The sequence below is a fragment of the Acartia tonsa genome, chromosome 15, assembly GCF_053477335.1.
Source record: "Acartia tonsa isolate MP-2025a chromosome 15, ASM5347733v1, whole genome shotgun sequence".
In the NCBI taxonomy this organism is placed as follows: Eukaryota; Metazoa; Arthropoda; class Copepoda; order Calanoida; family Acartiidae; genus Acartia; species Acartia tonsa.
In genome coordinates, this window is record NC_137274.1 from 213979 (window position 1) to 230017 (window position 16039).

General features: G+C 41.3%; 62 non-coding genes across 62 annotated transcripts; 30 read left to right on the top strand and 32 right to left on the bottom strand.

Annotated features, from left to right (window-relative positions):
- Positions 1 to 69: 69 nt before the first annotated feature.
- On the bottom strand, positions 70 to 188 carry LOC145308616 (5S ribosomal RNA). The gene has a single exon (XR_013876439.1). It is a non-coding gene; the product is annotated as a 5S ribosomal RNA (ribosomal RNA).
- A 159-nt stretch (positions 189 to 347) lies between these two features.
- On the bottom strand, positions 348 to 420 carry TRNAA-AGC (transfer RNA alanine (anticodon AGC)). The gene has a single exon. It is a non-coding gene; the product is annotated as a tRNA-Ala (tRNA).
- Positions 421 to 510: 90 nt separating this feature from the next.
- On the bottom strand, positions 511 to 629 carry LOC145308403 (5S ribosomal RNA). Its single transcript, XR_013876237.1, has one exon. It is a non-coding gene; the product is annotated as a 5S ribosomal RNA (ribosomal RNA).
- Positions 630 to 781: 152 nt separating this feature from the next.
- LOC145308660 (5S ribosomal RNA) lies at positions 782 to 900 on the bottom strand. Its single transcript, XR_013876483.1, has one exon. It is a non-coding gene; the product is annotated as a 5S ribosomal RNA (ribosomal RNA).
- A 651-nt stretch (positions 901 to 1551) lies between these two features.
- On the bottom strand, positions 1552 to 1670 carry LOC145308550 (5S ribosomal RNA). The gene has a single exon (XR_013876375.1). It is a non-coding gene; the product is annotated as a 5S ribosomal RNA (ribosomal RNA).
- A 152-nt stretch (positions 1671 to 1822) lies between these two features.
- Positions 1823 to 1941, bottom strand: LOC145308231 (5S ribosomal RNA). The gene has a single exon (XR_013876075.1). It is a non-coding gene; the product is annotated as a 5S ribosomal RNA (ribosomal RNA).
- Positions 1942 to 2593: 652 nt separating this feature from the next.
- On the bottom strand, positions 2594 to 2712 carry LOC145308245 (5S ribosomal RNA). The gene has a single exon (XR_013876088.1). It is a non-coding gene; the product is annotated as a 5S ribosomal RNA (ribosomal RNA).
- Positions 2713 to 2912: 200 nt separating this feature from the next.
- On the top strand, positions 2913 to 2985 carry TRNAK-UUU (transfer RNA lysine (anticodon UUU)). The gene has a single exon. It is a non-coding gene; the product is annotated as a tRNA-Lys (tRNA).
- A 75-nt stretch (positions 2986 to 3060) lies between these two features.
- On the top strand, positions 3061 to 3132 carry TRNAD-GUC (transfer RNA aspartic acid (anticodon GUC)). The gene has a single exon. It is a non-coding gene; the product is annotated as a tRNA-Asp (tRNA).
- Positions 3133 to 3222: 90 nt separating this feature from the next.
- On the bottom strand, positions 3223 to 3296 carry TRNAI-AAU (transfer RNA isoleucine (anticodon AAU)). The gene has a single exon. It is a non-coding gene; the product is annotated as a tRNA-Ile (tRNA).
- A 137-nt stretch (positions 3297 to 3433) lies between these two features.
- On the top strand, positions 3434 to 3506 carry TRNAR-UCU (transfer RNA arginine (anticodon UCU)). The gene has a single exon. It is a non-coding gene; the product is annotated as a tRNA-Arg (tRNA).
- A 76-nt stretch (positions 3507 to 3582) lies between these two features.
- Positions 3583 to 3705, top strand: TRNAL-CAA (transfer RNA leucine (anticodon CAA)). The gene is made up of 2 exons: positions 3583 to 3620; positions 3661 to 3705. It is a non-coding gene; the product is annotated as a tRNA-Leu (tRNA).
- Positions 3706 to 3761: 56 nt separating this feature from the next.
- On the bottom strand, positions 3762 to 3834 carry TRNAM-CAU (transfer RNA methionine (anticodon CAU)). The gene has a single exon. It is a non-coding gene; the product is annotated as a tRNA-Met (tRNA).
- Positions 3835 to 3905: 71 nt separating this feature from the next.
- TRNAG-UCC (transfer RNA glycine (anticodon UCC)) lies at positions 3906 to 3977 on the bottom strand. Its single transcript has one exon. It is a non-coding gene; the product is annotated as a tRNA-Gly (tRNA).
- A 131-nt stretch (positions 3978 to 4108) lies between these two features.
- On the top strand, positions 4109 to 4181 carry TRNAV-AAC (transfer RNA valine (anticodon AAC)). The gene has a single exon. It is a non-coding gene; the product is annotated as a tRNA-Val (tRNA).
- Positions 4182 to 4184: 3 nt separating this feature from the next.
- Positions 4185 to 4256, top strand: TRNAE-UUC (transfer RNA glutamic acid (anticodon UUC)). Its single transcript has one exon. It is a non-coding gene; the product is annotated as a tRNA-Glu (tRNA).
- A 103-nt stretch (positions 4257 to 4359) lies between these two features.
- Positions 4360 to 4441, top strand: TRNAS-GCU (transfer RNA serine (anticodon GCU)). Its single transcript has one exon. It is a non-coding gene; the product is annotated as a tRNA-Ser (tRNA).
- Positions 4442 to 4530: 89 nt separating this feature from the next.
- TRNAL-UAA (transfer RNA leucine (anticodon UAA)) lies at positions 4531 to 4614 on the top strand. The gene has a single exon. It is a non-coding gene; the product is annotated as a tRNA-Leu (tRNA).
- A 111-nt stretch (positions 4615 to 4725) lies between these two features.
- Positions 4726 to 4807, bottom strand: TRNAS-UGA (transfer RNA serine (anticodon UGA)). Its single transcript has one exon. It is a non-coding gene; the product is annotated as a tRNA-Ser (tRNA).
- Positions 4808 to 4915: 108 nt separating this feature from the next.
- TRNAP-CGG (transfer RNA proline (anticodon CGG)) lies at positions 4916 to 4988 on the top strand. Its single transcript has one exon. It is a non-coding gene; the product is annotated as a tRNA-Pro (tRNA).
- Positions 4989 to 5032: 44 nt separating this feature from the next.
- TRNAA-CGC (transfer RNA alanine (anticodon CGC)) lies at positions 5033 to 5105 on the bottom strand. The gene has a single exon. It is a non-coding gene; the product is annotated as a tRNA-Ala (tRNA).
- A 140-nt stretch (positions 5106 to 5245) lies between these two features.
- Positions 5246 to 5317, top strand: TRNAW-CCA (transfer RNA tryptophan (anticodon CCA)). The gene has a single exon. It is a non-coding gene; the product is annotated as a tRNA-Trp (tRNA).
- A 71-nt stretch (positions 5318 to 5388) lies between these two features.
- LOC145308163 (U6 spliceosomal RNA) lies at positions 5389 to 5495 on the top strand. The gene has a single exon (XR_013876001.1). It is a non-coding gene; the product is annotated as a U6 spliceosomal RNA (small nuclear RNA).
- A 93-nt stretch (positions 5496 to 5588) lies between these two features.
- On the bottom strand, positions 5589 to 5660 carry TRNAA-UGC (transfer RNA alanine (anticodon UGC)). Its single transcript has one exon. It is a non-coding gene; the product is annotated as a tRNA-Ala (tRNA).
- Positions 5661 to 5807: 147 nt separating this feature from the next.
- On the top strand, positions 5808 to 5879 carry TRNAT-UGU (transfer RNA threonine (anticodon UGU)). Its single transcript has one exon. It is a non-coding gene; the product is annotated as a tRNA-Thr (tRNA).
- Positions 5880 to 6007: 128 nt separating this feature from the next.
- On the top strand, positions 6008 to 6087 carry TRNAL-UAG (transfer RNA leucine (anticodon UAG)). Its single transcript has one exon. It is a non-coding gene; the product is annotated as a tRNA-Leu (tRNA).
- A 509-nt stretch (positions 6088 to 6596) lies between these two features.
- On the bottom strand, positions 6597 to 6686 carry TRNAI-UAU (transfer RNA isoleucine (anticodon UAU)). Its single transcript is given in 2 exon segments — positions 6597 to 6632; positions 6649 to 6686. It is a non-coding gene; the product is annotated as a tRNA-Ile (tRNA).
- A 94-nt stretch (positions 6687 to 6780) lies between these two features.
- On the bottom strand, positions 6781 to 6853 carry TRNAR-CCU (transfer RNA arginine (anticodon CCU)). The gene has a single exon. It is a non-coding gene; the product is annotated as a tRNA-Arg (tRNA).
- Positions 6854 to 6977: 124 nt separating this feature from the next.
- On the bottom strand, positions 6978 to 7049 carry TRNAE-CUC (transfer RNA glutamic acid (anticodon CUC)). The gene has a single exon. It is a non-coding gene; the product is annotated as a tRNA-Glu (tRNA).
- Positions 7050 to 7498: 449 nt separating this feature from the next.
- Positions 7499 to 7572, top strand: TRNAN-GUU (transfer RNA asparagine (anticodon GUU)). Its single transcript has one exon. It is a non-coding gene; the product is annotated as a tRNA-Asn (tRNA).
- A 51-nt stretch (positions 7573 to 7623) lies between these two features.
- TRNAR-ACG (transfer RNA arginine (anticodon ACG)) lies at positions 7624 to 7696 on the bottom strand. Its single transcript has one exon. It is a non-coding gene; the product is annotated as a tRNA-Arg (tRNA).
- An 85-nt stretch (positions 7697 to 7781) lies between these two features.
- TRNAV-CAC (transfer RNA valine (anticodon CAC)) lies at positions 7782 to 7854 on the top strand. The gene has a single exon. It is a non-coding gene; the product is annotated as a tRNA-Val (tRNA).
- A 73-nt stretch (positions 7855 to 7927) lies between these two features.
- On the top strand, positions 7928 to 7999 carry TRNAQ-CUG (transfer RNA glutamine (anticodon CUG)). Its single transcript has one exon. It is a non-coding gene; the product is annotated as a tRNA-Gln (tRNA).
- A 71-nt stretch (positions 8000 to 8070) lies between these two features.
- Positions 8071 to 8143, top strand: TRNAF-GAA (transfer RNA phenylalanine (anticodon GAA)). The gene has a single exon. It is a non-coding gene; the product is annotated as a tRNA-Phe (tRNA).
- Positions 8144 to 8202: 59 nt separating this feature from the next.
- Positions 8203 to 8276, bottom strand: TRNAT-CGU (transfer RNA threonine (anticodon CGU)). Its single transcript has one exon. It is a non-coding gene; the product is annotated as a tRNA-Thr (tRNA).
- Positions 8277 to 8353: 77 nt separating this feature from the next.
- On the bottom strand, positions 8354 to 8426 carry TRNAK-CUU (transfer RNA lysine (anticodon CUU)). Its single transcript has one exon. It is a non-coding gene; the product is annotated as a tRNA-Lys (tRNA).
- A 92-nt stretch (positions 8427 to 8518) lies between these two features.
- TRNAG-GCC (transfer RNA glycine (anticodon GCC)) lies at positions 8519 to 8589 on the top strand. The gene has a single exon. It is a non-coding gene; the product is annotated as a tRNA-Gly (tRNA).
- A 56-nt stretch (positions 8590 to 8645) lies between these two features.
- On the bottom strand, positions 8646 to 8764 carry LOC145307899 (5S ribosomal RNA). Its single transcript, XR_013875739.1, has one exon. It is a non-coding gene; the product is annotated as a 5S ribosomal RNA (ribosomal RNA).
- Positions 8765 to 8830: 66 nt separating this feature from the next.
- LOC145308161 (5S ribosomal RNA) lies at positions 8831 to 8949 on the bottom strand. Its single transcript, XR_013875999.1, has one exon. It is a non-coding gene; the product is annotated as a 5S ribosomal RNA (ribosomal RNA).
- Positions 8950 to 9468: 519 nt separating this feature from the next.
- LOC145307898 (U1 spliceosomal RNA) lies at positions 9469 to 9633 on the top strand. Its single transcript, XR_013875738.1, has one exon. It is a non-coding gene; the product is annotated as a U1 spliceosomal RNA (small nuclear RNA).
- Positions 9634 to 9900: 267 nt separating this feature from the next.
- LOC145307990 (U2 spliceosomal RNA) lies at positions 9901 to 10092 on the top strand. The gene has a single exon (XR_013875827.1). It is a non-coding gene; the product is annotated as a U2 spliceosomal RNA (small nuclear RNA).
- Positions 10093 to 10422: 330 nt separating this feature from the next.
- Positions 10423 to 10540, top strand: LOC145308070 (U5 spliceosomal RNA). Its single transcript, XR_013875902.1, has one exon. It is a non-coding gene; the product is annotated as a U5 spliceosomal RNA (small nuclear RNA).
- Positions 10541 to 10919: 379 nt separating this feature from the next.
- TRNAG-GCC (transfer RNA glycine (anticodon GCC)) lies at positions 10920 to 10990 on the top strand. The gene has a single exon. It is a non-coding gene; the product is annotated as a tRNA-Gly (tRNA).
- Positions 10991 to 11056: 66 nt separating this feature from the next.
- LOC145308489 (5S ribosomal RNA) lies at positions 11057 to 11175 on the bottom strand. The gene has a single exon (XR_013876317.1). It is a non-coding gene; the product is annotated as a 5S ribosomal RNA (ribosomal RNA).
- Positions 11176 to 11262: 87 nt separating this feature from the next.
- LOC145308617 (5S ribosomal RNA) lies at positions 11263 to 11381 on the bottom strand. The gene has a single exon (XR_013876440.1). It is a non-coding gene; the product is annotated as a 5S ribosomal RNA (ribosomal RNA).
- Positions 11382 to 11540: 159 nt separating this feature from the next.
- On the bottom strand, positions 11541 to 11613 carry TRNAA-AGC (transfer RNA alanine (anticodon AGC)). The gene has a single exon. It is a non-coding gene; the product is annotated as a tRNA-Ala (tRNA).
- A 90-nt stretch (positions 11614 to 11703) lies between these two features.
- On the bottom strand, positions 11704 to 11822 carry LOC145308404 (5S ribosomal RNA). Its single transcript, XR_013876238.1, has one exon. It is a non-coding gene; the product is annotated as a 5S ribosomal RNA (ribosomal RNA).
- A 152-nt stretch (positions 11823 to 11974) lies between these two features.
- On the bottom strand, positions 11975 to 12093 carry LOC145308661 (5S ribosomal RNA). Its single transcript, XR_013876484.1, has one exon. It is a non-coding gene; the product is annotated as a 5S ribosomal RNA (ribosomal RNA).
- A 651-nt stretch (positions 12094 to 12744) lies between these two features.
- Positions 12745 to 12863, bottom strand: LOC145308551 (5S ribosomal RNA). The gene has a single exon (XR_013876376.1). It is a non-coding gene; the product is annotated as a 5S ribosomal RNA (ribosomal RNA).
- Positions 12864 to 13015: 152 nt separating this feature from the next.
- LOC145308304 (5S ribosomal RNA) lies at positions 13016 to 13134 on the bottom strand. The gene has a single exon (XR_013876144.1). It is a non-coding gene; the product is annotated as a 5S ribosomal RNA (ribosomal RNA).
- Positions 13135 to 13786: 652 nt separating this feature from the next.
- On the bottom strand, positions 13787 to 13905 carry LOC145308246 (5S ribosomal RNA). The gene has a single exon (XR_013876089.1). It is a non-coding gene; the product is annotated as a 5S ribosomal RNA (ribosomal RNA).
- Positions 13906 to 14105: 200 nt separating this feature from the next.
- TRNAK-UUU (transfer RNA lysine (anticodon UUU)) lies at positions 14106 to 14178 on the top strand. The gene has a single exon. It is a non-coding gene; the product is annotated as a tRNA-Lys (tRNA).
- Positions 14179 to 14253: 75 nt separating this feature from the next.
- TRNAD-GUC (transfer RNA aspartic acid (anticodon GUC)) lies at positions 14254 to 14325 on the top strand. Its single transcript has one exon. It is a non-coding gene; the product is annotated as a tRNA-Asp (tRNA).
- Positions 14326 to 14626: 301 nt separating this feature from the next.
- TRNAR-UCU (transfer RNA arginine (anticodon UCU)) lies at positions 14627 to 14699 on the top strand. The gene has a single exon. It is a non-coding gene; the product is annotated as a tRNA-Arg (tRNA).
- Positions 14700 to 14775: 76 nt separating this feature from the next.
- On the top strand, positions 14776 to 14898 carry TRNAL-CAA (transfer RNA leucine (anticodon CAA)). The gene is made up of 2 exons: positions 14776 to 14813; positions 14854 to 14898. It is a non-coding gene; the product is annotated as a tRNA-Leu (tRNA).
- Positions 14899 to 14954: 56 nt separating this feature from the next.
- Positions 14955 to 15027, bottom strand: TRNAM-CAU (transfer RNA methionine (anticodon CAU)). Its single transcript has one exon. It is a non-coding gene; the product is annotated as a tRNA-Met (tRNA).
- A 71-nt stretch (positions 15028 to 15098) lies between these two features.
- Positions 15099 to 15170, bottom strand: TRNAG-UCC (transfer RNA glycine (anticodon UCC)). The gene has a single exon. It is a non-coding gene; the product is annotated as a tRNA-Gly (tRNA).
- Positions 15171 to 15301: 131 nt separating this feature from the next.
- TRNAV-AAC (transfer RNA valine (anticodon AAC)) lies at positions 15302 to 15374 on the top strand. The gene has a single exon. It is a non-coding gene; the product is annotated as a tRNA-Val (tRNA).
- A 3-nt stretch (positions 15375 to 15377) lies between these two features.
- TRNAE-UUC (transfer RNA glutamic acid (anticodon UUC)) lies at positions 15378 to 15449 on the top strand. The gene has a single exon. It is a non-coding gene; the product is annotated as a tRNA-Glu (tRNA).
- Positions 15450 to 15552: 103 nt separating this feature from the next.
- Positions 15553 to 15634, top strand: TRNAS-GCU (transfer RNA serine (anticodon GCU)). Its single transcript has one exon. It is a non-coding gene; the product is annotated as a tRNA-Ser (tRNA).
- An 89-nt stretch (positions 15635 to 15723) lies between these two features.
- Positions 15724 to 15807, top strand: TRNAL-UAA (transfer RNA leucine (anticodon UAA)). The gene has a single exon. It is a non-coding gene; the product is annotated as a tRNA-Leu (tRNA).
- Positions 15808 to 15918: 111 nt separating this feature from the next.
- On the bottom strand, positions 15919 to 16000 carry TRNAS-UGA (transfer RNA serine (anticodon UGA)). The gene has a single exon. It is a non-coding gene; the product is annotated as a tRNA-Ser (tRNA).
- Positions 16001 to 16039: the final 39 nt, after the last annotated feature.

A 16039-nucleotide genomic window follows, 5' to 3' on the forward strand; every position in this document is an offset into this window, starting at 1 on the left:
TTTCAAACTTGTGTGAGGTTTAGTCAGGTTTGGGCTAGGATTGGTTGGGTCAAAATTCCAAAAATATTGAGCCTACGACACCAAGTATTCCCAGGCGGTCACCCATCCAAGTACTAACTTGGCCCAATGTTGCTTAACTTCAGTGATCAGACGAGAACTGGTGCTTTCAACATAGTATGGCCGTAGACATTTACTCTAAGCAAAGGCTAACTTCTGGTTTATTAAATAACATTCTAATGCAACAAAAAGGTTTAAAGTTTTACTGGTTTAAATTTTCAGACTTTTGTTTTTCTTTGAGTGTTTATTTTTTTGTTTGGTGCTTGTGTAGTAGGGGGATAAATGATACTTGGAGATGCGGGGTATCGATCCCCGTACCTCTCGCATGCTAAGCGAGCGCTCTACCATCTGAGCTACATCCCCTTGGGTTTCACCTTATGTTCTCAGTGATTAGAAATTTCTCTTGGACAAGAAAGAAAAAGAGACAAATTTGAAATATGGATAAAATGTTAGAGCCTACGACACCAAGTATTCCCAGGCGGTCACCCATCCAAGTACTAACTTGGCCCAATGTTGCTTAACTGCAGTGATCGGACGAGAACTGGTGCTTTCAACATGGTATGGCCGTAGACATATATCAACGGAAAATGTGGCGTCAATTAAATGCAAAATGCATTACGAAGAGAAAATGTGGCGTGAAATGAATGCAAAACGTCCAACAGTACAGGAATCTACGGACAAGGAAGAAAAAGAGACAAATTTTGAAATATGGATAAAATGTTAAAGCCTACGACACCAAGTATTCCCAGGCGGTCACCCATCCAAGTACTAACTTGGCCCAATGTTGCTTAACTTCAGTGATCAGACGAGAACTGGTGCTTTCAACATGGTATGGCCGTATACATTTATCAAAGGAAAATGTGGCATAAACTAAATGGAAAATGCATTACCAAGAGAAATTACGTACAGGTATCTACGGTAAATGATTTTAAGTTCTTGATTGGTTTCAGTGATTAGCGGGTTCTCTTTAACCCTGAATAAAGAAGTTTGTGACTGACTAAGACAGACACTCAACCCGAGCGGACTCAAGGTGAGCGAACCATCGAAGCAGAGCTGATACACACCTCTTGTAGAAGTGAATCAAGCAATATTAGCTTGGTCGTTTTAGACAATGATGTAAAGTTACTTGGACAATCATATATTTTTGATATTTGTTAAAGGTCCGACCTGAAAAGTTAATTTTCATAAAATACAAGCACAAAGTAACTAAAATATTAATCCAAATAGGTATGTGTGATACTAAAAGATATCATTTTATCGAACAATAATAGTTGTCAACCCAAAACTCATGCCTTAACACGGAGAAAACAAAGCCTAACTGGGAACTAAATAGAGCTGCCATCTGGTGACAAAAACAGTAACTACACATTATATCATAGTGGTTGCATTGTATAAGGGCTTTAGGTGTAAAAAATGAACATAAGCAGTTGTCTGGTTTACATTTCTCAGACTTTGTTTTTTTTTTCTCAACTTATAAAAAAGGATGAAAAGATTTGCCTACGACACCAAGTATTCCCAGGCGGTCACCCATCCAAGTACTAACTTGGCCCAATGTTGCTTAACTGCAGTGATCGGACGAGAACTGGTGCTTTCAACATGGTATGGCCGTAGACATATATCAACGGAAAATTTGGCGTCAATTAAATGCAAAATGCATTACGAAGAGAAAATGTGGCGTGAAATGAATGCAAAACGTCCAACAGTACAGGAATCTACGGACAAGGAAGAAAAAGAGACAAATTTTGAAATATGGATAAAATGTTAAAGCCTACGACACCAAGTATTCCCAGGTGGTCACCCATCCAAGTACTAACTTGGCCCAATGTTGCTTAACTTCAGTGATCAGACGAGAACTGGTGCTTTCAACATGGTATGGCCGTAGACATTTATCAAAGGAAAATGTGGCATAAACTAAATGGAAAATGCATTACCAAGAGAAATTACGTACAGGTATCTACGGTAAATGATTTTAAGTTCTTGATTGGTTTCAGTAATTAGTGGGTTCTCTTTAACCCTGAATAAAGAAGTTTGTGACTGACTAAGACAGACACTCAACCCGAGCGGACTCAAGGTGAGCGAACCATCGAAGCAGAGCTGATACACACCTCTTGTAGAAGTGAATCAAGCAATATTAGCTTGGTCGTTTTAGACAATGATGTAAAGTTACTTGGACAATCATATATTTTTGATATTTGTTAAAGGTCCGACCGGAAAAGTTAATTTTCATAAAATACAAGCACAAAGTAACTAAAATATTAATCCAAATAGGTGTGTGTGATACTAAAAGATATCATTTTATCGAACAATAATAGTTGTCAACCCAAAACTCATGCCTTAACACGGAGAAAACAAAGCCTAACTGGGAACTAAATAGAGCTGCCATCTGGTGACAAAAACAGTAACTACACATTATATCATAGTGGTTGCATTGTATAAGGGCTTTAGGTGTAAAAAATGAACATAAGCAGTTGTCTGGTTTACATTTCTCAGACTTTGTTTTTTTTTTTCTCAACTTATAAAAAAGGATGAAAAGATTTGCCTACGACACCAAGTATTCCCAGGCGGTCACCCATCCAAGTACTAACTTGGCCCAATGTTGCTTAACTTCAGTGATCGGACGAGAACTGGTGCTTTCAACATGGTATGGCCGTAGACATTTGACCATGGAAAATGTGACTTATACTAAATGCAAAATGCTACAATACAGGAAAATTATGGAGGGATGATTTATTCTATACAACTCAGGTTGCACTTAACCAAAAATAAACAGAGAGAAAACCAAGCCTACCATGAACTAAAATGCTGCTGCCATCTGATGAGACAATTTTGTTACTGTAATTTTAGAATAGCATGATGCCCGGGTAGCTCAGTCGGTAGAGCGTTAGGCTTTTAACCTAACGGTCCAGGGTTCGAGCCCCTGCTCGGGCGCTCCCATCTTTTGTTCAAGTCTCCAATCAGTGTGATACGTACGTAGCGACTAGAAAATGGCTGATTTATAAGAATTCCTCGATAGTCTAGTGGTGAGGATCTCCGCCTGTCACGTGGAAGGCCCGGGTTCGATTCCCGGTCGGGGAGAGATAACTTTTTCAACCTTGTGAAATTTCTTTTTTTTACCATTAAATATTTCCGCCACTGCAAACTGTTCAATTTGGTAAAAGTATTATCTGGCCCGTAGGGGGATCGAACCCGTGACCTTCGCGTTATTAGCACGACGCTCTAACCAACTGAGCTAACGGGCCTGACTGACATGATGTGTATAAGTATAAGCACAATACAAAAACTACATACTTTTTTTCTTCTCTACTTGATTTTCTTTTTCTTGCCTTCCATAATGTTTTCTGTCAACAAATGCTACTATTTTCTTTTCTCTAACCAAGTCCCATTAGCGCAGAGGATAGCGCGTTGGACTTCTAATCCAAAGGTCCTGGGTTCGATCCCCAGATGGGATGCTAACATTGCATTTTGGCTAACCTTTTTGGCTTATCAAAACATGGGATTTCTTAATCCGTGAACACTTTATTAACAGTCAGGATGGCCGAGTGGTCTAAGGCGCCAGACTCAAGGACAACTTCCTTGCTCTCTGATAGAGAGTGGATGTGAGAATTCTGGTCCTCGATGAGGGCGTGGGTTCGAATCCCACTTCTGACAAAACTATTTTTTCACATTTTTTCAAAACACAACCAGGAGATGAAAAAATGTTTGCCTGCCCCCGGTGAGGCTCGAACTCACGGCCTTCAGATTATGAGACTGACGCGCTGCCTACTGCGCTACGGAGGCTTGTTGGCAATATAGGATTACTACACTTTTTAAATGTACAAAAATGTACTCCTAGGCAACACAGATGAAAATGCGTCAGCCGGGAATCGAACCCGGGTCAACTGCTTGGAAGGCAGCTATGCTCACCACTATACCACTGACGCTTATTGTACAGGACTATAATGTACTCAAAAGTGAAAACCACAAATACATTTTTGCCTAGTAACTAGCACACTTTAGTCAGGAGTTTAAAGAAAAAAATTATGGCAATAAAGCTGTCTATCTGATGTAACAAGTTTCCGTGGTGTAGCGGTTATCACATCTGCCTAACACGCAGAAGGTCTCCGGTTCGATCCCGGACGGAAACAGAATCCCACGTGGTCTAACGGCTAGGATATCTGGCTTTCACCCAGGAGGCCCGGGTTCAACTCCCGGCGTGGGAAGTCTTTTGACACGAGTGATGCAATATTTACTTTGTTGTTTTTGTGTTTGTTGTTGTTGTTGTTATGTATGCTTTGCAAGTAATCTAGCTTAATCTCTTTCACAGACGAGGTGGCCGAGTGGTTAAGGCGTTGGACTGCTAATCCAATGGGCTCTGCCCGCGTGGGTTCGAATCCCATCTTCGTCGCGAGAATTATTTTGTGGAGCTTTGCTAAATCAGTGCTTGTCAGTCGTGATTTCATGCGTTTTGCAATGAGTGCCGCATTGTGGCAACCTGTCAGGTTGGCCGAGTGGTCTAAGGCGTGAGATTTAAGCTCTCATAATCGTAAGATTGCGTGGGTTCGAACCCCACACCTGACAAAAGACTTATTTTAACACTATACCAGGAAGGCCATGTGAGTTGCAAGGTAACTTTCTGGTTTTGCAAAAAAAAAATGAATAAAACACTAGAAACTAACAAAATCTGTAATTCGCAGCCGGCAGGATTCGAACCTGCGCGGGGAAACCCCATTGGATTTCAAGTCCAACGCCTTAACCACTCGGCCACGACTGCTGGCTCTGGCAGACGGCCATCCATCAATCCAGGATCACAGCTGGAAGCAATCGGCAGGTAAATTGATGAATTACAGGTTGCTACTGACAGTTAACAGGGCACAAGCCAGGCTTGATGGTCTAGGCGGCATGATTCTCGCTTCGGGTGCGAGAGGTCCCGGGTTCAACTCCCGGTCAAGCCCATGGTTTTGCCTAATACTTTTGAAAATTGAAAAGAAAAAAAATTTGGAGTCGTCGGGATTTGAACCCGAGACCTTCTAAATGCGAATCAGACGCTCTACCAGCTGAGCTACGACCCCTGGTCTCCATCATAGGGGCCGGACGAAAGCAGCGCCTTTTTTCTATTGGTCGCTTGCATTGTATAGTGGATAGAAAAAAGGGAAAAAAAGACTTTCCTTTAGTTTTGCATGAATTCAAAGTTGCAGCAATTCAAACATCTGACTCTGTGGCGCAACGGTAGCGCGTCTGACTCCAGATCAGAAGGCTGCGTGTTCAAATCACGTCAGGGTCAACAGAATTGTTTTTTTGCAATTTGTGTAACAAATGCTGATCTTTATGGACAACTAAATTCTATTCTCAAATGTACTTGCTTCGGCAGTACATATACTAAAATTGGAACGATACAGAGAAGATTAGCATGGCCCCTGCGCAAGGATGACACGCAAAATCGTGAAGCGTTCCACATTTTTGTGTCCGCATAACCCCATACAAATATTTTTTCACTAAAGTACTCATTTTGAACAACAGACAACTTCAAAGAAATAACAAAAATCATTGATAATTGGAGATGCCGGGGATCGAACCCGGGGCCTCATACATGCAAAGCATGCGCTCTACCACTGAGCTACATCCCCCTGTTGAATGCATGAGCTGACTAATACTCAAATGAATCTTTTAGCAATTTCAAAGTCTTTAACACAAGGTGCCAACCGCAATGGCTTAGGTTAGGTTAGGTTAGGCTAGGTTAGGCTAGGTTTAAATTGTGCCACGTGAACAGGCAAGCCTCTATAGCTCAGTGGCAGAGCACTGGTCTTGTAAACCAGGGGTCGAGAGTTCAATCCTCTCTGGAGGCAGTTAATTTTGTAAAATCACTCACTGGAAAAACAAATTTTTTTTTAGGTGTTTGATGCTTTTACACAGTAAGGCTGAAAAAAAAACTTAAGAAACAATTTTTCTTATTCGCACAACTGCCAGCACAACAGGCAGTTTGGCCGAGTGGTCTAAGGCGCTGGTTTTAGGCACCAGTCCGCAAGGGCGTGGGTTCGAATCCCACAGCTGTCAAAAATTTATTTTAGTAATAACTCGGTTACTATGAATTACAATTACAATTTAGTATCCTTCTGCCTTTCTAGATCAGATAAGATTCATCATTCTTGAGTGTACATACATAAACAATGAAATCAAAAGTTTCAAAGATTTTTACAAAACACATTGGAGGATTTTTCATGGCATAATTTAAATCACAAATCTTTATACATTTATATGGTTATTCAGTCAATTTTATCGAATTTGTTATTAACTTGATAGATTTAAAACAGTAGTAAAAAGAAAATACCAATCTATCTATATTCTTTAACAAACTTTTTTCCTTGATTGATTGTTGGTTAGTAAAGCATAGTTACAAAAAATTTTTGAAATCGAACCACAGTACCTGTATTTGATATTATGAGGTACTGCTAGAGAATATTTTAGTATTTTGGTAAGATAAAATGCTTTGATTAAGTAAAAAAAAATTTATTTTTGCTCTTTTCGTGGAAGACCCTGCCAGGTTTAAGGGTTGAAAAAGTGCTTGCTCTAGGTGAGGCTCGAACTCACAACCCCGGCATAACTTGTTGTACTGTCTATAAGTACCGTGCGCTAACCGATTGCGCCACTAGAGCAGCTTGCTTTCACTTTCCATATTTGCTACTACACTGCCTTCAAGAAACCTTGGAAGCACTGCAACCAAAACAACTTTTGCTAAAAAGATAATGTTACCCACGGCGAGACTCGAACTCGCAATCTTCGGTTTAGGAGACCGACGCCTTATCCATTAGGCCACGCAGGCTTGGTGTCACCCTGGCTGAAAAGTAAAAACTTAGAAATATCCAATTCTCTATCTTTTTTATCTCCTTTTTTTTTTGGATCGGGGATGTTGATATAATTACTTGGGGGTTCGACAAAATGTATTTTTCCGTTACCGGGAATCGAACCCGGGCCTGCTGGGTGAGAGCCAGCTATCCTAACCACTAGACCATAACGGAAGCTGGCGTAATTATACCCAAAATTAAACATGAAAAAAATTGCAATTCAACTGGTACATTGTGACAGAAATTGATATGATTGTTGACTGGAACCGTGGCGAGGTTCTGTAATCCTGCTACTGGGAGGTCAGAGTTTGGGATGGTTTGAGGCAGGGAACGCCTGGTTACCATTGAAACACGTTGAATTGGCGTCCGCACTAAGCCTGGCATCAACATGGCCACCTAGGGGGAGTCCTAGGTGATCAGGTTGCTTAATGAGGGGCGGATTGGGCCAGAGGGGAAACCCAGCAGCCAAGAGCTTCCGTGTCGGTCAGTAGTCGGACCGCGCTAATGAGTGTTCGGTGGTAATTAGCCCTACCAACATAAGTAAACCAATCTTTTTTTGTTTTTATATTTTAAGGCTCCATAGAATAATATTAAAAATAATGTAATGTTATTAGCTTGTATCAGCCTCCGTGGCGCAATCGGCTAGCGCGTTCGGCTGTTAACCGAAAGGTTGGTGGTTCGAGCCCACCCGGGGGCGACTTATTTTATAGCAATTTTCTTTAATAGCCAAACGAATCTTTAAAATTTTCGATCTCGGCAGGATTCGAACCTGCAATCTTCTGATCCGTAGTCAGACGCGTTATCCGTTGCGCCACGAGACCTGGCTTAACTTAATGACGTGGCTTTGTAGTTGCACATTTTATGTCTGTTTGTTATGTATCTTGGCTTGGTTTCTTAGTTGACAATGGTTCCTTAGTGTAGTGGTTATCACGTGTCCTTCACACGGACAAGGTCGCCGGTTCGATCCCGGCAGGAACCATTACATAAGGTTTTTTTTCTTTTCTTTTTATACAAAATTTTTTTTTACCCTTTGGAGTTTGGATCTGCATCAAGGTCCTATGGTGTAATGGTTAGCACTCTGGACTCTGAATCCAGCGATCCGAGTTCAAATCTCGGTAGGACCTAAACTTTTTAGAGTCATGTAAAAGTGATCTTTTTTCCATCTTGACCAAGATAAGCAACATCATTTTAACTAGCCGTGATAGCTCAGTTGGGAGAGCGTTAGACTGAAGATCTAAAGGTCCCCGGTTCGATCCCGGGTCGCGGCATTTTTGCAAATCTTTACCCTATGTATGTGTAGCCATGGATAGTAGTAATAAAAGGATCAAGGCACCACCGAGAGTCGAACTCGGGATCTCCTGTTTACGAGACAGGCGCTTTAACCAACTAAGCCATGGCGCCTGAATTACCCTATTGTCAGTATATCACGAAACAAATTCAAATATATTTTTAAAAACTGTTCCATTTAAAAAAAAATTCGCCCAACGTGGGGCTCGAACCCACGACCCTGAGATTAAGAGTCTCATGCTCTACCGACTGAGCTAGCCGGGCTATGTTGGCTGCCAGGGCTCTGCACTTTGTATGGTTGGTCTTTGCAATAGGTACACAAAAACTAACTACACGAATATCATGAGAGCAAGCCAGCAACGTTGGTTCAGTGGTAGAATGCTCGCCTGCCACGCGGGCGGCCCGGGTTCGATTCCCGGACGTTGCAGCAATCATTTTCTACAGTATCACAACTTTTTTGAGGCAATTTTTGAAAAAAGGATAAGCCTACGACACCAAGTATTCCCAGGCGGTCACCCATCCAAGTACTAACTTGGCCCAATGTTGCTTAACTTCAGTGATCGGACGAGAACTGGTGCTTTCAACATGGTATGGCCGTAGACATTAATTGTGTGGGGTTTAGTTAGGTTTGGGCTAGGATTGTTTGGGTCAAAATTCCAAAAATGTTAGGTCTACGACACCAAGTATTCCCAGGCGGTCACCCATCCAAGTACTAACTTGGCCCAATGTTGCTTAACTTCAGTGATCGGACGAGAACTGGTGCTTTCAACATGGTATGGCCGTAGACATTTGGCAAGGCATTTTCACATTATAATGTGGATATTACCATACCATCCTTCTGTATGGTTTGTTGCGTTGCGACCAGTGCTAACTCTTGGTAATCTTGTTATAACAAGTGACAGTTTGCATCTTGTAATTGTCTAAACTGACCAAGCTAAATTTGCTTGATTCACTTCACTAAGAGGTGTGTATAGATCCAGTGGTTGCAGTGTGAACTGTAATGCTATTTCTGTCAGAGCTGATGATAGCTCACTATCTACAATAGGAATGCATAACCTGTGAAGTAGCAAACATGTATATTATGTAGTCAATAATTTGGCCTCTAGGTGTCGCATTTGTTTCAATGGAAGACCTCCTACCGAAGGTTTCATCAACAAAGTATGTCACCAACTATTTGAAAAAGTATAAATATAGCATTTCTGAGGGGACACTTCAACTGAATCATGTTTTGTGTAAAGTCGTGGAGCTGGTCAGCAAAATATCTATAGTCTTTGTCACCCATACACTGAAATCGACTCTTTCCCTCATACTTACCTGGCGTGGAGGTTAACCATGATCACTAAGGTGGTTCCTCTAGGGTGAGGCTGTGCCATTGCACTCAGGCATGGCTGACCCCTACGATTACCCCAAATGTGGGTAACTCGAACGCACAATTTTTGGTAGTTGGGGACTGCGTTCGCGCATCCCCTAATAAATGCAGAACAGACAACAGAATTAGAATGTTTAACTTAACCATCTAGTTCAAATTTTACACACCAGGAATTGCTAAACTTTGTGTAGTTGGCCAGAAAAAGGCTTCTATCGAAGCCCAATTTAAAGTAAAGTCTTTGCTTTGAACTAGGCAGATTGACTATACTCTCTCTAACAATGATTAGGCAGCCTGCATGCCAATCTTTTGCCAGACAGTACCATAGTCAGGTTATGACTCTAAGGTAGTATACTGGAACTATTCTTTGGCATCGCTTCTCGGCCTTTTGGCTAAGATCAAAGTGTAGTATCTGTTCTTATCAGCTTAATATCTGATACGGGGACCATGTGTCCCCTTCGATATTAAACTCATTTTTGTTAGGGGATGAGGACTTGGAGCTTGCTCCAGCCTTATCACGGGTTGGCCTGGTATTGCAGTACCACCAGGATCGGCCCACTTGTCCCCACTTCTAAACTGGACCACTCAATACATTGTGTACAACCTGTATCAAGTTTGCACAAGTCAACAAGCATGCTGCCAAAAGCACAATGGCTCCACTTCCTTTATGTAGTTCAATGTTTTAATGCTAGGTGGTGCAAACCCCTAAAGTTGAATGTCATTTAATGGATAATTTTCTGCCTCAAGTTATTCTAGGGGCTTGTGTTTTTTTTGGTGAATAAGCTGAACTTTGACACAATCTCTACATGTCTTTGCTGACAACTACATTAGATTGGTCAATGGAACAAGCCTAACAGCTGCCAAGGATATGGAGCTATTTGTGTTGTTTGAGCATGTCCAGGATCTACCTACAGCACGAATAAATCTTTCGCCTTTTACTAAAGATTTCCGTGTAAGTGGATCATATTGGAATTACATCCAATTTATCTGAAGGCTTTCCATGAGAGAGCCCACTTAAAGAAACATATTACAACAGGCATGTAGGGACAGGATGTCAGGATGTGTTTACCACAAAATATATGACAAATGACAAATAGCCTACGGTAGGAATAACTAAAATTGCAGTTACCATTTGTCTAAACTGACCAAGCTATACTTGCTTGATTCACTTCACTAAAAGGTGTGTACAAGTGAACCAAGGATCACTCAGATATTGTCTTGCCGGGCTGAAGAAAGTCCTTACCTACTGCCAAAGTCTACTTACAGCAAGTCATATTCATCGTTCAGGTGTAAAGCTATATCAATCTGTATTTGGGTTATAAATTGACAGATTTCTGAATAATGATTTTCAGCAAGGGGTTGTGTTATACGAATAGCCAACGAGCATGCCAGCAACGTTGGTTCAGTGGTAGAATGCTCGCCTGCCACGCGGGCGGCCCGGGTTCGATTCCCGGACGTTGCAGCAATTATTTTCTACGTTAACACAACTTTTCTGTTTTCAGTGACAAGATAAGAAAGAAAGATGTAGAGTTTACGACACCAAGTATTCCCAGGCGGTCACCCATCCAAGTACTAACTTGGCCCAATGTTGCTTAACTTCAGTGATCGGACGAGAACTGGTGCTTTCAACATGGTATGGCCGTAGACATAAAGTTACAACATGATTTTCAAACTTGTGTGAGGTTTAGTCAGGTTTGGGCTAGGATTGGTTGGGTCAAAATTCCAAAAATATTGAGCCTACGACACCAAGTATTCCCAGGCGGTCACCCATCCAAGTACTAACTTGGCCCAATGTTGCTTAACTTCAGTGATCAGACGAGAACTGGTGCTTTCAACATAGTATGGCCGTAGACATTTACTCTAAGCAAAGGCTAACTTCTGGTTTATTAAATAACATTCTAATGCAACAAAAAGGTTTAAAGTTTTACTGGTTTAAATTTTCAGACTTTTGTTTTTCTTTGAGTGTTTATTTTTTTGTTTGGTGCTTGTGTAGTAGGGGGATAAATGATACTTGGAGATGCGGGGTATCGATCCCCGTACCTCTCGCATGCTAAGCGAGCGCTCTACCATCTGAGCTACATCCCCTTGGGTTTCACCTTATGTTCTCAGTGATTAGAAATTTCTCTTGGACAAGAAAGAAAAAGAGACAAATTTGAAATATGGATAAAATGTTAGAGCCTACGACACCAAGTATTCCCAGGCGGTCACCCATCCAAGTACTAACTTGGCCCAATGTTGCTTAACTGCAGTGATCGGACGAGAACTGGTGCTTTCAACATGGTATGGCCGTAGACATATATCAACGGAAAATGTGGCGTCAATTAAATGCAAAATGCATTACGAAGAGAAAATGTGGCGTGAAATGAATGCAAAACGTCCAACAGTACAGGAATCTACGGACAAGGAAGAAAAAGAGACAAATTTTGAAATATGGATAAAATGTTAAAGCCTACGACACCAAGTATTCCCAGGCGGTCACCCATCCAAGTACTAACTTGGCCCAATGTTGCTTAACTTCAGTGATCAGACGAGAACTGGTGCTTTCAACATGGTATGGCCGTATACATTTATCAAAGGAAAATGTGGCATAAACTAAATGGAAAATGCATTACCAAGAGAAATTACGTACAGGTATCTACGGTAAATGATTTTAAGTTCTTGATTGGTTTCAGTGATTAGTGGGTTCTCTTTAACCCTGAATAAAGAAGTTTGTGACTGACTAAGACAGACACTCAACCCGAGCGGACTCAAGGTGAGCGAACCATCGAAGCAGAGCTGATACACACCTCTTGTAGAAGTGAATCAAGCAATATTAGCTTGGTCGTTTTAGACAATGATGTAAAGTTACTTGGACAATCATATATTTTTGATATTTGTTAAAGGTCCGACCGGAAAAGTTAATTTTCATAAAATACAAGCACAAAGTAACTAAAATATTAATCCAAATAGGTATGTGTGATACTAAAAGATATCATTTTATCGAACAATAATAGTTGTCAACCCAAAACTCATGCCTTAACACGGAGAAAACAAAGCCTAACTGGGAACTAAATAGAGCTGCCATCTGGTGACAAAAACAGTAACTACACATTATATCATAGTGGTTGCATTGTATAAGGGCTTTAGGTGTAAAAAATGAACATAAGCAGTTGTCTGGTTTACATTTCTCAGACTTTGTTTTTTTTTTCTCAACTTATAAAAAAGGATGAAAAGATTTGCCTACGACACCAAGTATTCCCAGGCGGTCACCCATCCAAGTACTAACTTGGCCCAATGTTGCTTAACTGCAGTGATCGGACGAGAACTGGTGCTTTCAACATGGTATGGCCGTAGACATATATCAACGGAAAATTTGGCGTCAATTAAATGCAAAATGCATTACGAAGAGAAAATGTGGCGTGAAATGAATGCAAAACGTCCAACAGTACAGGAATCTACGGACAAGGAAGAAAAAGAGACAAATTTTGAAATATGGATAAAATGTTAAAGCCTACGACACCAAGTATTCCCAGGCGGTCACCCATCCAAGTACTAACTTGGCCCAATGTTGCTTAACTTCAGTGATCAGACGAGAACTGGTGCTTTCAACATGGTATGGCCGTAGACATTTATCAAAGGAAAATGTGGCATAAACTAAATGGAAAATGCATTACCAAGAGAAATTACGTACAGGTATCTACGGTAAATGATTTTAAGTTCTTGATTGGTTTCAGTAATTAGTGGGTTCTCTTTAACCCTGAATAAAGAAGTTTGTGACTGACTAAGACAGACACTCAACCCGAGCGGACTCAAGGTGAGCGAACCATCGAAGCAGAGCTGATACACACCTCTTGTAGAAGTGAATCAAGCAATATTAGCTTGGTCGTTTTAGACAATGATGTAAAGTTACTTGGACAATCATATATTTTTGATATTTGTTAAAGGTCCGACCGGAAAAGTTAATTTTCATAAAATACAAGCACAAAGTAACTAAAATATTAATCCAAATAGGTATGTGTGATACTAAAAGATATCATTTTATCGAACAATAATAGTTGTCAACCCAAAACTCATGCCTTAACACGGAGAAAACAAAGCCTAACTGGGAACTAAATAGAGCTGCCATCTGGTGACAAAAACAGTAACTACACATTATATCATAGTGGTTGCATTGTATAAGGGCTTTAGGTGTAAAAAATGAACATAAGCAGTTGTCTGGTTTACATTTCTCAGACTTTGTTTTTTTTTTTCTCAACTTATAAAAAAGGATGAAAAGATTTGCCTACGACACCAAGTATTCCCAGGCGGTCACCCATCCAAGTACTAACTTGGCCCAATGTTGCTTAACTTCAGTGATCGGACGAGAACTGGTGCTTTCAACATGGTATGGCCGTAGACATTTGACCATGGAAAATGTGACTTATACTAAATGCAAAATGCTACAATACAGGAAAATTATGGAGGGATGATTTATTCTATACAACTCAGGTTGCACTTAACCAAAAATAAACAGAGAGAAAACCAAGCCTACCATGAACTAAAATGCTGCTGCCATCTGGTGAGACAATTTTGTTACTGTAATTTTAGAATAGCATGATGCCCGGGTAGCTCAGTCGGTAGAGCGTTAGGCTTTTAACCTAACGGTCCAGGGTTCGAGCCCCTGCTCGGGCGCTCCCATCTTTTGTTCAAGTCTCCAATCAGTGTGATACGTACGTAGCGACTAGAAAATGGCTGATTTATAAGAATTCCTCGATAGTCTAGTGGTGAGGATCTCCGCCTGTCACGTGGAAGGCCCGGGTTCGATTCCCGGTCGGGGAGAGATAACTTTTTCAACCTTGTGAAATTTCTTTTTTTTACCATTAAATATTTCCGCCACTGCAAACTGTTCAATTTGGTAAAAGTATTATCTGGCCCGTAGGGGGATCGAACCTGTGACCTTCGCGTTATTAGCACGACGCTCTAACCAACTGAGCTAACGGGCCTGACTGACATGATGTGTATAAGTATAAGCACAATACAAAAACTACATACTTTTTTTCTTCTCTACTTGATTTTCTTTTTCTTGCCTTCCATAATGTTTTCTGTCAACAAATGCTACTATTTTCTTTTCTCTAACCAAGTCCCATTAGCGCAGAGGATAGCGCGTTGGACTTCTAATCCAAAGGTCCTGGGTTCGATCCCCAGATGGGATGCTAACATTGCATTTTGGCTAACCTTTTTGGCTTATCAAAACATGGGATTTCTTAATCCGTGAACACTTTATTAACAGTCAGGATGGCCGAGTGGTCTAAGGCGCCAGACTCAAGGACAACTTCCTTGCTCTCTGATAGAGAGTGGATGTGAGAATTCTGGTCCTCGATGAGGGCGTGGGTTCGAATCCCACTTCTGACAAAACTATTTTTTCACATTTTTTCAAAACACAACCAGGAGATGAAAAAATGTTTGCCTGCCCCCGGTGAGGCTCGAACTCACGGCCTTCAGATTATGAGACTGACGCGCTGCCTACTGCGCTACGGAGGCTTGTTGGCAATATAGGATTACTACACTTTTTAAATGTACAAAAATGTACTCCTAGGCAACACAGATGAAAATGCGTCAGCCGGGAATCGAACCCGGGTCAACTGCTTGGAAGGCAGCTATGCTCACCACTATACCACTGACGCTTATTGTACAGGACTATAATGTACTCAAAAGTGAAAACCACAAATACATTTTTGCCTAGTAACTAGCACACTTTAGTCAGGAGTTTAAAGAAAAAAATTATGGCAATAAAGCTGTCTATCTGATGTAACAAGTTTCCGTGGTGTAGCGGTTATCACATCTGCCTAACACGCAGAAGGTCTCCGGTTCGATCCCGGACGGAAACAGAATCCCACGTGGTCTAACGGCTAGGATATCTGGCTTTCACCCAGGAGGCCCGGGTTCAACTCCCGGCGTGGGAAGTCTTTTGACACGAGTGATGCAATATTTACTTTGTTGTTTTTGTGTTTGTTGTTGTTGTTGTTATGTATGCTTTGCAAGTAATCTAGCTTAATCTCTTTCACAGACGAGGTGGCCGAGTGGTTAAGGCGTTGGACTGCTAATCCAATGGGCTCTGCCCGCGTGGGTTCGAATCCCATCTTCGTCGCGAGAATTATTTTGTGGAGCTTTGCTAAATCAGTGCTTGTCAGTCGTGATTTCATGCGTTTTGCAATGAGTGCCGCATTGTGGCAACCTGTCAGGTTGGCCGAGTGGTCTAAGGCGTGAGATTTAAGCTCTCATAATCGTAAGATTGCGTGGGTTCGAACCCCACACCTGACAAAAGACTTATTTTAACACTATACCAGGAAGGCCATGTGAGTTGCAAGGTAACTTTCTGGTTTTGCAAAAAAAAAATGAATAAAACACTAGAAACTAACAAAATCTGTAATTCGCAGCCGGCAGGATTCGAACCTGCGCGGGGAAACCCCATTGGATTTCAAGTCCAACGCCTTAACCACTCGGCCACGACTGCTGGCTCTGGCAGACGGCCATCCATCAATCCAGGATCACA